Raw genomic sequence first — 16972 nt, 5'->3', positions numbered from 1 at the left:
ACTGACCGCCGCGAGTGGTGAGCGAGTGACAGCTGTCAATCAATGTTTTGACAATTTTACATGTATGAAAATATCTCAAAAGCGGTCGACGACATTCAATAAAACTCCACGAGTGCGTCAATAGCACTGCCTTTAAAATCGTAAATATATACATAGCAGGCGACGTTTTGGGCAAAGGGCCATCTTCATAGCACTCACAGCATTTATTTGCTAAGAGGAAGAGTCACTGCCATTCCCACGTGAGCCATTTGTGATGCATGTGCCATGAAGAAGGTCCATTGCCCAAAACGTCCCCTATTACACTATTACATATGTATCCTTCAAAGGGCACAGAGTTGTTATTTAAGAACGTATCTCAGATATGTGTGCTTGTGCACTACTGCAAACGCAGAAGCAGCAGCAGCATCGCCAATTTTTCGTGATATTTTCAAGACACCCAATCCCAATCAATTGCTCTCTACACATTTTTGTAGGGGGGGTGGTGGGTGGGGGTGATGGGGGAGGGGAGTAGGGGGGGGTGGTAACAACTGCCCCTTTTGCCAGCCCCCCACCCCTCAACCACATCGCAGCACCCTACCACCCCCTGGAGCAGTCGCTCCACGTGGAATGCGGCCCCTGCATTACAGCGGCACAGTTCTGCACACGGGAGGAGCCATGGCGATGGGAAGTGCCTCCTCTCTCGCTGTAATGGAGCTCACGCGAGCTCTCTCTGCGCGTCGCCCTTTTGTCGGCGTCTTTGCTCTGCCTATTAAATCTGGCATGGGAACGCGGCGGGGAACGGCCGCGCATTTCATATGTTTGCAGAGCGGAGCGGCACAATGATGGGAATGTGGGCAGAGTTGAGAATTATCGCGTGGAATGCGCGTGGATTACAATTAATTATTCGGGCTGCATTGAAAACGGGCTGGAGAGTGGAATAAAGTCGTTCTCCCGGTATATAATAGCGGCTAAGATTAGTTTGTATAAGGCTTGTGAAATATTAGGGGGAAAAAAAAACAGCTGCCCTCAATAACCAGAGAATCACCTTACCACCAAATCACCCTGAACGCGCCCAATCTCGTGAGACCTCGGAAGCTAAGCAGGTTTCAGTTTGGCTTGTACAGCACTTGGATATGTAGCCACCAGCACTTATCAGGTGTTGTAGGTGTGAGACTCAAAGTTGCCAGGAGATGGCAGCGTTCAGTGTCATCCCCTCGAAAGTGATGCTGTGGGTTCGCTGTGGGTACAGTGTCCCCTCGTCATTCGCGAATGATACGTTCCGGAGATGCTCGCGGTGAGACCCAAACATATAAAAACCGGGCCAGATGTTGCTTGCTTAAACGAAATGCTGTTGGATAATATTTGGGTGGAAATCCAAAAAGTCCGTGTGATAAAATATGTTTGTTCATGCGTGAAAACACAAGAACAAATGTCGACTTATATGTGCTCTTCCATTTAAGGTCGCGTTTAATCTTTTTAAAAATCGCGTCGCTGATAACACGAAGCAGAGAGTCGGGATTTCAACAACAAAAACAACAAAATCTTCGAGCGAATTTCAACACTAACATTTGTTTTGTCGATTGGCTCAGGATTTCAAGCGATGAGCCTGAGCCAGGATCTCGGCATGCGCTAATGATGACAACAGCATGCACAGTCACAACATCCTGCAGAAGATTAACGGGATACACACTCGAGTGTCCCACGCACGTCATGCCACTCACAGGTGTTCCACTCAGCTCCCAGCTCACTCCGGCCTCTCATCTCGGTCACAAATCAGTGCTCGAGCATAGGGAAGCCAAGCCGAGCCAAGGCGAGGAGGAGATGCATGCAGTTATTCTTTGGTTTTTTCGGTAAAGTCACGTATAAAGATAAAATAATAAATTAAATAATAGCATACTATAATTTATTATCGGTAAAGTCACGTATAAATAATAGTATGCTATTATTTAATTTATTATTTTATCTTTATACGTGACTTTACCGAAAAAAACCAAAGAATAATTCCTGCAGTCACGAAAGCTCCAAAATTAAGATTGCATGCAGTTAGTTGGGTGGAGGGACTCTTGATTTTTTTCGCCTCTTCTCTCGTATGGCAAGGTGATTTGTGACGTTACGTGCTGACATTGGTGAATCAGTGGAGGGCTGCAGGAGTAATGTTATAAATGTTTAAGATGCTGCCCGCAAAATGACCGAAGCAGGCAGCAAATGACCGAAGCAGCCACTATTTGTCGATGCGTTCATAGCTACAGTCGCTGCTTTCATCTTCCAGAGGAGTATTCGGTGGCCACACCTGTTATATATATAAAAAACATATTTTCATTCCAAAAATTCCCAATCTACCAACTGACGAAAGCCTCCCCACGCCATGTCGCTCATGGGATAATTTGACCGCACTTACCCCAACGGTCGATGTAGGCTATATGGAAGTTTGTTGTCGAGAGAGATTGATACGAGAGAGATTGACGACCCTATGTAAACTCCCCGCTGGATGAAAGTGCTCGTGCCGTGTCCATCCTGTGTGTGTGTGTTTTTTTTTACCACACTTCACCACGTTGACCAGTGTAAGTTGGGGAAGCAAAGGTTGGGGGGCGTGGGGGGGGCAGGACTAGTTCAACCAACTAAGGTCGGAATTACTTTGCACCTTACAACCACTGTAACTACCGCATTTGGAATTAACTATAAAAAAACACATTCCAAGGTCAAAACCAAAATGGTCAACTTCTTGGTTCTTTCGGTAAAGTCACGTAGAAGGGAAGTAATAAAATAATAAAAATAAAACATAATAAAATAATTCTCACGACGTTTCGGCTACAACCCAAGCAGCCGTCCTCAGGTGAAACCAGGTCTGTCGAGGCGACAGCGTCTGAATGAAACAGCACACGTGCTTGGAGCATATATATAAGCTGGGTTGGGAGGGGGGAAAAGGGCGTCTTGACAAAATAATTTGCATATCAAGAGGAATTTAGCATATTTATGGGAAATGCAGGTATGTGATTAGTACTGCTTATGTCCGTGCATTATGCAGGATTAGCAGCATCCAAGGGAGGGGATATGGGAAATGCGTTGTGGCCGAAACGTCGTGAGAATTATTTTATTATGTTTTATTTTTATTATTTTATTACTTCCCTTCTACGTGACTTTACCGAAAGAACCAAGAAGATGAATCCCTGCAGTCACGAAAGCTTTAAATCGAAACAAAATGGTCAAGTTGCACATTTTCGTCGTGCGTCGGAGCCTGTAAGTCAATTCACGTGTTTATGTTTAGCTGTGGAAAGTGTGTGCGGCTCTTCTGCAGAAAGTGCTCACTCGGCAATAGTTCTGGTCTGCGCCAGCGAGACCAGGCTCCAGCATCATCAGCCCTCCGCTGCTTGTAATCCAGCACTGCGTTAGCAAGACCTGTGGGGTCACAAACAGAATATTGCTTGCGGTTACGAGATTCCCAAAACACTGGAACTTCGAGATGGCCAGGACATGTCATTAGTGATATCTCTGAATAATTATTTTAAAAAAAACTATGATTCCCACGTGTGCGCTGGTATTCTCCCACGTGCTCTTTAAAAGGAAATGGACAAACATGCCAATGCAGGACCCTGCACACCGTGCAGAACAAGGGGGGGTTATTTGACCATACTTCACCATGCTGGTCAGTGTGGGTTGAAGGTGAGCAGCATAGAAGCGGGAGCATATTGAAGTACACTTTTGCTGTACTGTCATCTGCTGCCCACTGCATAGCCCCACAGCCTATGGCAACCTGTTTGTGCATTGTGGTCACTAATCCAAGCACTATTCGGGCTCAACCACGGTTAGCTTCTGAGATCTGATGAACAATTCCGGTGATTTCGTCAGAGGCATTATGATCATGAGAGTGTCATCATCACCATAATTGTTATTACAGTTTCAATGCTGATAACTGTTGCGTAATAATTTCATACAGATGTAGCGGGCTCAAACGGAGACTCAGACGAACTCTTGGAGGCAACACATTTTATTACCACCAACACACTAACACAAAGGGGTAACTTGCCCTTTCACCGGATAACAACCTATGGGGGTGGTCCATCAGGACAACCACACTAACTGCACTGGGAGTAGCTACGTTGGACGGGACCCCAGCTTGGGTCCAGGTCCCCGTGTTGGTGACCTGTCTTCGGACGCAGGGCGCAGAACGTAGCGTCTTCAGGATAACAACAGCAGCCGGTGCCTCTCAGGGCTCCGGCTTATAACCTGTATGGCGAGGCTGGCTCCGCCCCGCCCACCTTCTCGAAGCATCAAGAAGGATCTCCACCTGGACACGTGATCACCCCAGCCCCCCTTTGGGGGTCTCTGGGTAGATACCTCCGGTCACGTGTCCTCCGGGTTCAACCAGAGTGCCGTGGCCCCCCTTGTAACCCCCGTGCCGTGCCCGGCACTCTCGCCCACTATCCTGTAGGGGCTGGCACTGCACGCAGAGCGTGGCGACATCCGTCACTGTCAGTCAGTGCTCACAGAGCCCCGCTCGGGTCGGTACTGCATCCACCCTCGGTGGTGTCTGCGATGTCAGAACATCGCGCGCCGTGCCATCTCCCAGGCCGGCTTCACACAGTGACATACACAGTGACATCCAACGATGTTACGACACAGACATCTCTTCAGTGTCAGGCTTTCTTAAAAGAGATGTTGTTATCCGCTTGCAAGGAGCTCACTGTCATTGACACAGCCGAGTTGTTGCTGCCATTGTTGCTGCTGTTACTGCTATTGCTGCGTCATCATCTCTGCATGTATGTGTGTTGAACTTCTTCACATCGTACGTTTTTTACCGTGCTAATCGGAGGTGCTGGGGGGGAAAGGACACCAAACTAAGCACAAAAAAGCAATTATATTAAAAAAAATTAGTTTTCGATCGAGATTTTTTAACAGCGGAAAGGAAGAGAGTTCCAGACGGCCGTCAACGCGCATCTGAAAGCGCGCGGTGCGGTGACGACTACCGTACGTAGCCAAGAGGCCCCGCTGCTGCTGCTGCCATGATGACCGCAATGCAACTCCATCACTCTCGCTTGCCCATCCGCCTCTGCTCCCTGCCGCTTCCCTCGTCCGCTAAACCTCTGCCACCAAGCTTCCGTGCAGCTGCTGTCTCAGCGGTCAGCCGCCCTGTGGCCCCTTCACGTCCAGCGGGCACCGGCTGATTAATCTGCGACGTGCTCTATTGTGCTCCGGTCTCCGCAGAGGTGGGGAGGAGGAGGATTGGGGGGGGGGGGGCAAGGGTTCTTTTAGGGCAGTGATGCTTGCGCACTCGTCTCGGTTTGAACCGGCCCCACGTCTTCTTACACAGCGTTGTGGTCAAGGAACACGTGCTTGGTCCAGCCTTTCCTCGCACTCCGATTAGCACGTTTGGCTACGTACGGTGCGAAAGAAGTTCAACATAAAACCCGAATAAAACGTGAAGCTTACAGGTACGGGCGTGCGTCAATGGGTACTTCATTGAGATCCGGGATTACGAAACCCACAGACGCGCGCCTTCCCAGTAAACCTGAAACGTTGAGCCAAAGTTGGCACAACCACGTGGCAACGCTGGGCCAACGTTTCCATGTTGCCTGGGTTTCCACGGTCCATTTTCCCGCACGGCTTGGGGGAGGCCTTTATCCAACAGTGGATTGACCATGGTTGACGATGAACATTGTGATGAACGTCACTTTTGGAATGCGCTTCGTTTTGCTACTTTTGAAAGGCGTTGCTACGTTCAGCGACGGATGATTTATTGGCATTGATTACGCTGATTGCTACCGTTGCTGCTGGATGCCGAGTAAGCTGTCGCTGCTGCCGATGATTGATTTCCTGATTTGGTATTTACAATGCTTATTGTAGCTGATGATGAGCATGCATTTTTTTGCCGATTCATAATGAACATCATCATCAGCAGCATGCATGTTTACCGTCACATAATTGTGAAGCTGCTGCTAAATAGCTGCTGACGAAGATGATGCTGCTGATACATATACTCATAGAGACGCTACTGGCAGCTGCTTATGATGATGATGATGATACTGATAGAGACGCTACTGCAGCTGATGATGATGATGATGATACTGGTAGAGACACTACTGCAGCTGATGATGCTGCTGCTCATAGAGACGCTACTGGCAGCTGATGATGATGATGATACTGATAGAGACGCTACTGCAGCTGATGATGATGATGATACTGATAGAGACACTACTGCAGCTGATGATGATGCTGCTGCTCATAGAGACGCTACTGGCAGCTGATGATGATGATGATACTGATAGAGACGCTACTGCAGCTGATGATGATGATGATGATACTGATAGAGACGCTAATGCAGCTGATGATGATGATGATACTGATAGAGACGCTACTGGCAGCTGATGATGATGATGATACTGATAGAGACGCTACTGCAGCTGATGATGATGATGATACTGATAGAGACGCTACTGGCAGCTGATGATGATGCTGCTGCTCATGGAGACTCTACTGGCAGCTGATGATGATGATACTGATAGAGACGCTACTGCAGCTGATGATGATGATGATACTGATAGAGACGCTACTGGCAGCTGATGATGATGCTGCTGCTCATGGAGACTCTACTGGCAGCTGATGATGATGATGATGATACTGATAGAGACGCTACTGGCAGCTGATGATGATGATGATACTGATAGAGACGCTACTGCAGCTGATGATGATGATACTGATACGAGACGCTACTGGCAGCTGATGATGATGCTGCTGCTCATGGAGACTCTACTGGCAGCTGATGATGATGATACTGATAGAGACGCTACTGCAGCTGATGATGATGATGATACTGATAGAGACGCTACTGGCAGCTGATGATGATGCTGCTGCTCATGGAGACTCTACTGGCAGCTGATGATGATGATAATGATAGAGACGCTACTGGCAGCTGATGATGATGATGATACTGATAGAGACGCTACTGCAGCTGATGATGATGATGATACTGATAGAGACGCTACTGGCAGCTGATGATGATGCTGCTGCTCATGGAGACTCTACTGGCAGCTGATGATGATGATGATCTCAGACACCATCAGCGCCAACGCGCGTGTCAGGTCACGTCAGGCAAGCAAGCAAGGTTCGGCTCGGTCAAAGTTTCCCCACTGCCACCTGCTGGCTGAAGCGTGCACAGCAGAAGGCGTCTCGCGATCCCAAACATCGAATCTGATCAACGTTTGCTCCCCTTCCACCTTCCCCGTCGTGTTGACCTGGGAAGGCTGCGGCTTGGGCCTCGGCAATCCTCCTCCTAAGGGAGAGTTCGAGCAAGTTGAATGTTTGGAAGGCGATGTCGCCGACCGTGTTAATCCCAATCGAGTCGTTTGCCTCGACGTGAAAAACACTCAGGACTGGTGTGCCACTCGCTCTCTGCTAAGGGGCCGTCCATAAATGACGTCACGCACCTGCGGAGGGGGGTGGGGTCAGATATTTGTGACGATGTGTGACGAGGGGGGGGCGGTTGAGGAATTTGACGTCACATCAAAATGCGCAACTTTAAATAAATATAGACAACACGTTCTACTTAATTAAATATACTTTTTAATAAATGTTTTCTCCTACAACATCAGAGTGCAGCGCCGCATTAAATACGCACTACAATGACAATAGTTTAAAGCGATTTGAAGCATGTTTTATTTGAGGGGGGGGGGGCAGAGCTTTGTGACGTCATATTTGAGGGGGGTCTGACTTTTTGTGACGCCGTGTGACGAGGGGGGGGGGGTTCAAAAATCGTCCAAAATCGCGTGACGTCATTTATGGACGGCCCCGAATCCCCGGAAAACAGCTGGAAGTACATCGCTTCAACATTGTCGTCGCTTCAATTGCATCTACCAGTTTTACATCCATCACAGTCCGATGCCGAGCCGTCGATTATTTACTTTTTGAGGGTTTTTAATCATTTCACTGGCAATTGCGTTTAACTTGTACATCTTCGTCTCGTTTAAATGTCGGTACTAAAAATCATCACCCCCACGCCTGGTTTATGTTTCTGTCACGCAATTTTTGTAATTGTATTATGATGGATATAACAAAATTTTTTAAAAATTTAATTAATGTTCGTAAAATAATAGCAACTGCTCGTGTGACAATTGCTGTTGCTAGGATTTCAATTTCATTCATTGGTGTGCTTTTTTATTTTGCTTTTATCTTGTTGATAACCCAGCTCACTCTTGTAAATGAGACTGTAATCGCCTCTGTTTAAAAAAAATAAACTTTACACTTGCTGTTAATTTGTGATTCGTTTGTGTTTTTATAGGCATCGGTGAAACATCGTTGGGATGTTTCACCGATGCCAATTGCATTGAGGTTTGTGTTTTTTATTATCGATGAGTGGGGCACCAGTTAACTCGGAGGAAACCGATGCAGAACAGGGGGGGGGGGGGACATGTAAACTCTGAATTAAAACACAAAAAATTAAAATTGTCCACAAACCGCTTTGACGACTCTGATACCGCGTTTCCCGTTTGAACGTATTCTTTATTCTCTTCTTTTTGTATGGCTGGGAGTTGATCAGCAAGAACAATACCATATTCATTTATCCGTGCTTTGACATTGGTGACCACAGTTGCACACGAATGACACAGATTCCAAAGAACACAGGATGAGATGTTACTATCCTTTGTGCAAGCACTTCCAAGAGTTCATGAACAGTGAGCCTGGTGAAATTTGGGGAGCGCATCGTCAGTAGTGACCCTTTGGTTCCTAGGGTGTTTCGGCCTTTCATACTATACACCCTCCCCAAAGGCGGCCAGCGACAGGGTGATCAATCCTACGCTTGCGTCCCATTCCCAATTAGTCATAGGAGTTGCCTTGTTGTTGGTAGCCAACATCCCATGGGACTATGCATGGCAGGGGCGTCCTCCTCCCTGAGTCAAGCATTGTTGACTGCATACCTCCTGGCCATCTCACTTTGGGGCCCAGCTGGGGTCTTTCCTCTTCATCCAGAGCCACTGACTGCTGCGTTCTGCCGCCTCCGATACAGCTTTGATTGCCGAACGCTGGCTCTGGCCCTTAATTCCCAGGTCTCTAAGCAGTCTGGTTGTAGATGTTGCCACAAAACCTCTGCAGCCCACCTCCACTGGTCGGACTTCTGTGTTCCAGCCATGATGCCGTGCTTCGGCAGCTAGATCGGCATAGCGCAGATGTTTTCGCTCATAAGCCTCATCTACTGAGTCCTCCCAGGGTACTGTGAGCTCAATGATGAAGACCTTCTTGAGCGAACGGGACCAGAGCACCATGTCAGGTCTTAGGGTGGTGGTTGCGATCTCCGGAGGAAACACAAGTTGCCGGCCAATGTCAGCTAGCATTTTCCAGTCGCGGGCCAAGCGCAGCTGGTCTCGCTCTATTGGTGTAGAGCCGCTCTTCGGTGGTTTAGCCCCTTCGCGGACAAAGGTCGTCCGTAAGAGGTGTGATGCTGCTGGGGGTGGTAGGGAGTTGGTGGCAGCTCGCTTGTCCTCCAGGGCGGACGCAAGGTTTTTAAGGACTTGGTTGTGACGCCAAGTGTAGCGTCCTTGGGTGAGGCTTGTTTTACACCCTGTAAGAATGTGCCTGAGGTTGGCTGGCATGGAACAGAGGGCACAGTCCGGATCTTCACCATACCATTGGTGAAGATTAACTGGTGTTGGAAGGATGTCATATGTTGCTCTGATGGAAAAGCTCAACCGCCTCGCTTCCATGGCCCACAGATCCTTCCAGCTGATCTTCCTCTTCTCCACACTGTCCCATCGAGTCCACTGTCCTTGTTTGGCAAGAGAGACTGCCTTGGCCCACCTTGCAGCCTCCTCCTGATGGCGTACTTCCTGCACTACCATCTTCCGCCGCTCTGGTGCAGTGGCCTTACTCCAAGCAGCACGGCTAGTTAGCCCAAGGCCTCCTCTCCCTTGCTGAACATGACCCACAATGTCAGCATGTCTGAGGGCTGCTGTTGCCTCCTGGACTGCTTTTCCTGGCCTCCATTTGCGCCCAGTTGCCAAGGTCGGCGCGTTGTTGCTCACCACTGGGTCTCGAGATTCATTCAGTGTCATCTGGAGCCTGGTTTTTGCACACTTGAATTCCTCGGTTAGACTAGTGAGGGGCAGCTGGAGGACACCATCTTCTTTTTGTATGGCTGGGAGTTGATCAGCAAGAACAATACCATATTCATTTATCCGTGCTTTGACATTGGTGACCACAGTTGCACACGAATGACACACAATAGGAACACGTTCAGAGTTCAAACATTTCGTAATTTTTAAGGGAGGGGGGGGGGAAATCGTCTCTTTTTCTCATGGGTGACGACCCCCGATGCCACGTGACAGTCACAAAGCTCTGCCCCCCCCCACCCCCGCAAACCATATTTCCATTTTGAAAATAAAACATGCTTCAAATCGCTTTAGACTATTGTCATTGTAGTGCGTATTTAATGTGGCGCTGCACTCTGATGTTGTAGGAGTGTTGTTACAACAATTAGTGTTGTTATAACAATTATGTGTTGATTAAAAGTTGCGCATTTTGATGTGACGTCATATTTCTCGTCACACATCGTCACAAATGTCTGACCCCCCCCCCCTCCCCCGAGGCGGGGAAAGTTTGGCAGCGATATCGTTGTGAGGTAATTTATACTTTCGGATCAATATGAAACAAAATAAATTTCGATCACTCGATACGGCATTTCTTATTTCGGCCCAATTTTCGGTTTAATCTTAAAATCGGAACACCCTTAGTGCCGTACACAATCACCTACGAGTGTAACAACATCCAGGCCTATGTTCATCCAGAAGAGGGCGCTTCTCAGATGCAACTCCCGTCCACGATCACTCCTCAGCATTTAGCAGTCAAATACTCTAGGGGGGCGTCCATAAATGACGTCACGCACCTGAGGGGGTCATACATTTGTGACGATGTGTGACGAGAAATGTGACGTCACATCAAAATGCGCAACTTTTAATAAATATAGAATTGTTATAACAACACTAATTATTGTAACAGCACTCCTACTACATCAGAGTGCAGCGCCACATTAAATACGCACTACAATGACAATAGTCTAAAGCGATTTGAAGCATGTTTAATTTTCAAAATGGTTTTGGGGGGGGGGCAGAGCTTTGTGACGTCATATTTAGGGGGGTCTGACTTTTTAGACGGCGTGTGACGAGGGGGGGGGGGTTAAAAATCGTCCAAAATCGCGTCACATCATTTATGGATATCCCCTAAACGCATGTTGTGGATTTCTAAATGTCGAGGGAAAAACCGGAGGACCCGGAGAAAAATCTACACGACCACGGGGAGAGAGAGAGACACCGCAAACTCCCAAATATACAGCAGCAGGCGTCAGGATCGTGTGCCAGGCGAGGTAGTCAACATCCCTTCCTTGGTTGCGGGGAAGTTATGATTATGTTGGTGGCAACGCTGAGAAATTCCCAAACAAGATGAGAATGCTCGCCCCATTTCCACGTGTGGACCTCATAATCGCCCATTTTAGAGGCAGGTATTTTTATATATGCAGCGTTTATACACAGCGTATTGTACGCACAAAAAACGAATATACCTACCCAGACAAGTCTCGCCGAGTCACAGTGTTTTTGTTGTTGTTGTTGTTCCTTTAATGGTATGTTGATTGAGCTATTATGTCGTATAATAGACGAATCATCCATTCGGTACTGTCGCCCAGCGCTGGTTAAAGAACGGTCCGCGGAAAGGAAATATGATAGGCCTATCGTCTTGGTTCTTTCGGTAAAGTCACGTAGAAGGGAAATAATAATGTCTTCCCGACAAACCTGTTCTTCACCTGAGGACGGCTGCTTGCGTTGTGGCCGAAACGTCGTGAGAATTATTTTATTATGTTTTATTTTTATTATTTTATTATTTCCCTTCTACGTGACTTAACCGAAAGGACCAAGAAGATGAATCCCTACAGTCACGAAAGATTTAAATCGAAATATGATCGGCCTACTTCTGAGAACTCTTTAAGTGACATTTCGTTATCTACACACGAGGTGACGCACTTTCCTTCCACTGCTTAACACATCTTCATTGCACTGCAGTCAAACCTACACAACTATATTGTAAAATTAATGATCAGACATCTATTTTTTTTCTAAAGTCTATGAAAACCAGAATGTAATATGACGGGATTTTTTTTCTTCTGCGCTATCTACTGACCAAGCTGAGACCATCAGCTCGATTCAATTGATCATTCGGATTAATCAAGGAGCGGTTGAAAATCGAGAGGGGACGTTCAACCGAGCGGGCTCAGGTCCTGTGACTTCTAAACCACCTGGCCACCCCTCGATAAAAAACTCTTAAGGGAGACGTTACCCAAAATAATATATCTGCAATCACATTGGCAGGTCGCGTGCATCGGTGGGGTTGAAGTGTGCCTACTCTCCCCTCTTCCGCGCGAGACGTCTGGAAAGACGTGGTAGAGTAGGCCAAATACCCTCTAGAAGGGTTCTCTCTCTCGCCAGATAACTCCAGCTAGCAGAGGCCCTTCCGCCAGCAGTGGCGTGAGCACGCAATTGCAGGGACTGCGCCTTTACCCACGCTGTGTCGCAGAATGTCCGACGCAAAGTGTGACGAGTCGACAATGTGGAAACAAAAATAGTCCAAAGTGAGGGCGATTGAGCCGCCACAGTAAAACCTCGAACAACGTGCGTTTGCGTGTCAAACGTTACGGGACAAATGCTGTGGTGATGACGTCAGCGCAGTGCCATAATGGTGCCCTTGCCCGTAAATCAAAATGGATCAGTCGCCACCACCATCCAGCAAAGGTAGCGGCGGTGCAACCCTGCAATTGCCTGCGCATATGTCACTGTCGGCAGAAGGGCTTTTGTGCCCACTCTTCCACGCTGACCAATCATCTTGAAAGAGGTGGGAATACCCTAAACTAAAACATCACTTACAGCAGACAAATACTCTAAACGCGTGATGTTGATTCTAATTGTGGAGGGGAAACCCGGAGGACCCGGAGAAAAATCCACGCAACCACGGGGAGAACACGCAAACTCTTAATATACAAGTGTCAGGGTTGGGATCGAACCCACGACCTCCTGTATATTAGGCCAGGTAGTTAGCATCTCACCACCACCATCTGCCAATGGACTTACTTGCACCGTACCCATTTGATACTGTTGAGTGGCAATTGTTTCAGTTGCCACGACGGTATATCGAACTTCTGCATTGCAAAAGTGCAGGGTGCGAAAACATTTACAGCAGGGCATCGTCCCTCCCCATAAAGAATAAAGAGAGAGAGAGAGGGGGGAGAAAAAAAAACTCAAAAGGGAACATTACTCTCGTGATACGTTTTCAGATAGTGTATCAACCTTAATCTTTGGTATCAAAAGAAGCCCTTTATGTTTTCAACGGCCCACGCCTGGGGCTGAGGGTTGATTCCCAAGGCGCAGTACTCTGTGAAGGCTTTTAAAGCAAGACATCAAATGTCTCGTACACACACGGCTCAAAGTATACGTGGCAGTTATAGTTTGTCATCAAAGAGGCCCGGTCTATTTTGTGTGTGTGTGTGAAAAACGGGAGCGTTATCCCTGAGTGAACTACAGTAACACCTTCCTCTTGTGCGGAGCGCAAGAGCTGATGCTTAAACTTTGAGATCACGGGGGGGGGGGGGGGGTAGGCAACAGAGACATAGATGCTCTGTTACTGGTAGGAACCACCTGGTTCCACCAGCCCACAGGGGATTATTGTGTCCGTCCGTCGTGCATCCAAAAATGGGAGGGGTGGGGCTGAGTGGAGAGGGGAGGGTGGGGAGGGGCTGGGTGGGGAGGGTGGGGAGGGAGGGGCTGGGTGGGGAGGGTGGGGCTGGGTGGGGGGGTGGGAGGGGTGGGGCTGGGTGGGGAGGGGCTGGTCACCCCGCGGTGCCCTTATTAAACTCAACGTTTAACCTACTCACGCCGGCTTGTGCCCGCCCTCACAGTCGGGCATATTTGCGGAATACACCACGCCGCCGTTGACCCTGGCCATTGACCGAGCAACCCAACGTTCCTACCAGCTCCCTCCGCAGGAATGAGTTTAACACGTAGTAGGCTTTCGCGACCAATATTATCCATAATAGAGGGTAGGTGGAGGCAAAGGCAAAGGCGACGAATACGACGACGTAAGTGTGGGTTGAGGTGACGCAATTCGGGTAGTTGTATTCATCAAGTGACGACGTATTTGCGAAAACGACGTAAAAGGGTGAGACGTACATTGGGGTATTACTATAATACAATAAATAAATTCAAGTCAACCACTGTATCGGTCCGCTGCTGGATGAAGGCCAGAACATGCCACATTGGCAATGGGGGTTGTTCGACCATCGTTCACCATGATGGACGGCGTGAGTGGGTGAAGTTCGGAGGATGGAGAGCAGGAGGAGTTTGAATATCCATAATAGACGTTGCTGGGTTAGATCTTGTAAATATCAATGTGTCGTTAAACCCGCCACCACTCGACACAGCCAATTAGTAAGGTTTGTAACGTCAACAAAACATTCCAACTCGTTACTAGTTCAGCAGAACACTGGTGTGTAGGAGAGTAAACCCACAACGTTTACAATTCGAGTGCGACGTTTTGCCGGTAATTACAACCAGTCTCATCAGGCGACAGCCAAAAAAAACCTCGATTATAGATGTTCCCCACACTTGGTGCAGGAGGGGGCGAGCTAGTTACGTGGCATTGACATGAAAATAATTAAACGAGTGCCAGTGTCAAATCCTGCCACTCCCGCCCCCAAAACCCGCCTGAAAAATCGATTATTATTGTTGTACCTCATGGTGCAGCATAGCGCACCCATCGTCTGCCTCAATGGGGTTCTCACGTAGTTATCTTCATTAGTTTTTTTTTAAACAAAATCCCTCGAATGGCAATCCTGCAAGACGAAAGAGTCAGTGTTGCCGTATTATGAGTGTCTCCTGGCTCGCCCGACCGATTGTGTCAAGTGGGATGATCACCACGTGTCACTACCAGAATTGAAGGTTACATTTGGATCTCGTCAGCACCACGACTACAATTCGCGAGGAAGGGAAAGTGTTCATCAACGCAACTGGTTGCGTCCTTTAACGCTTCTTCTCCCTCTCCAGTACAGGCCTTTTGCATGTACGTACGTATGTTGAACTTCGTTCGCGCCGTACGTAGCCAACCGTGCTAATCGGAGGTGCAGGGAAAGGACATCAAACTAATATCGAGGCCGCTAGGCCCACGTACACGCGGCAACAACAGCAGCAGCAGTCATCCACTGTTGGCGATCATCATGTTGCTGATGTGTCACTGCCATTCTTCTCCATTCTAATAATAATCATCAGTGTATGATCATTATAGGGGCACCACGGTGGCACGGTGTTAAATACCTCGCCTGGCACACAGGAGGTTCGCCGGTTCGATCCCGGGCTTGACGACTGTATATTTTGAGTTTGCGGTGCCTCTCTTCCCGTGGCCGCGTACATTTTTCTCCGAGTCCTCCGGTTTTTTCCCTCCACATTTAGAAACATGCGTTTGGCTGCAATAAGAGTATTTGGCTGCAATAAGAGTATTTGGCTGCAATAAATGTCCACGTGATAAGTCACTTCGTTGAGCTATCATTTGTGGCCAGGTCGCTTCTGAAAAGAGCTACATATCTCAGTGGGCCTTGCCTAGTAAATAAAAATTGTTACTTAGTTATTTGTATTTCTATGAGACTTAAACGCCTCAGAAACTCTAAGCGCCTTACATATACAGTGTCACCTCTGCTCCATCAGAAGTCCATCTTTGTCCCGGTCTTCCTCCAACCCCGCTGCATTCCACCAAGCATTGCCGATGCTCTCTCTTTGAATTCCCATTCTTGGCGTCATTCTTCTGGCACGACCGAACCAGAGCTGTCTGCATTCCTCAGTTCTTTCTGCCAAAAGTCACGAAATTGTCCGTTATTATTATTGTCGTAAACTGCCAAACACCGGTGGGCTGCAATCATTCTGCAGTTGAAGAAAATGTTGCTGTTCTCTCGTTAGAGACATCGCCCACGATGGGCAAATGCCCTATTCATCCTGAAGCCTAAAACAACTGATAATAGGAATTGCAACAGTGAATGTGTCCCTTTTTTATATTTTATGGCCACCCCCCCCCCCCTTTCTTAAAAAAAGAAAACCATGAAAAAAAAGGTCAAACTGTCATTTCCCAGCGGTTGACATTTTCCAGCAAGAGTGTGGGACGCGGGCGGCTAACTGAGCGTGCGCGCGGAGACAAAAAAAATCAATACCGCCAAACGGTGGCAATTGTCGCCATTCAAGCCGAACCGCTATAATACCGGCAACATTGCAATGGGGGCGCTTTCGCAGAGCGGACCATGAATTACCTTGCGCAGGGGGGGAATGACGGGGGGTGGGGGGGGGATATGAGACATCATCTTTGTGAGAGGAGAGGTGAGGTGCCCCCTTTACTTCTCTTTGGCCGTTTGGCCCGAGGCCACAAATACTACCGACAGTGCTGTTCTTATCAACTCTCCCGCCCGCCGCCCCCAGCGCCAGTGACTTACCGTGACGCGGCCGCGCTTTGGGATTTACTTATGGCGCACTCGGTTACAGTTCCTCGTACGTACGTATGTATGTTGCACTTCTTTCACACCGTACGTAGCCAACAGTGCTGATCGGAGGTGCGGGGGAAGGACAACAAACTTAACACAAATATCAATTTTAAAGAAATTATTTTCAATCCAGATTTAAAAGTGCACAGATCCAGTGGCGTTCCAGACGGCCGCAGAAGCGCATCTGAAAGCGCGCGATGCAGCGACCGTCTTTGTTCGATGTCTATCCAAAAGCCTCCGTTGCTGCGAGGATGACCGGAGTTCGCGTGACGGTTTATGCTCCTTGACGAGATCAGCGAGGTATTGTGGGTCATTTGTGGCAAGCAATTTATGTGTAACGAGTGTGACCTTATAACGTATTCGTTCGGCAACCGGTAGCCAATGCAGCCCGTGGAGTTGTGGAGCGGCAGTAATCGAGCTTTATGTTTCCTTCTGTTGCTGCTGCTGCTG

The 16972-nt window shown here is 48.2% G+C and overlaps 1 long non-coding RNA gene across 2 annotated transcripts; it reads right to left on the bottom strand.

The window, feature by feature from the left end:
* Positions 1-1964: 1964 nt before the first annotated feature.
* On the bottom strand, positions 1965-16711 carry LOC133347571 (uncharacterized). 2 transcript variants are annotated; one of them, XR_009755734.1, is made up of 3 exons: positions 16475-16711; positions 15674-15841; positions 1965-3375 (listed from the first exon to the last, which is right to left on the bottom strand). It is a non-coding gene; the product is annotated as an uncharacterized LOC133347571 (long non-coding RNA). The 2 variants fall into 2 exon arrangements; XR_009755735.1 differs by having other exon boundaries at positions 15688-15841.
* Positions 16712-16972: the final 261 nt, after the last annotated feature.

The sequence above is a fragment of the Lethenteron reissneri genome, chromosome 26 (genome assembly GCF_015708825.2).
Source record: "Lethenteron reissneri isolate LAM-NWPU_2019-01 chromosome 26, ASM1570882v1, whole genome shotgun sequence".
In the NCBI taxonomy this organism is placed as follows: Eukaryota; Metazoa; Chordata; class Hyperoartia; order Petromyzontiformes; family Petromyzontidae; genus Lethenteron; species Lethenteron reissneri.
Note: the sequence above shows the minus strand (reverse complement) of the source record. Positions and strands in the feature narration are given on the sequence as shown.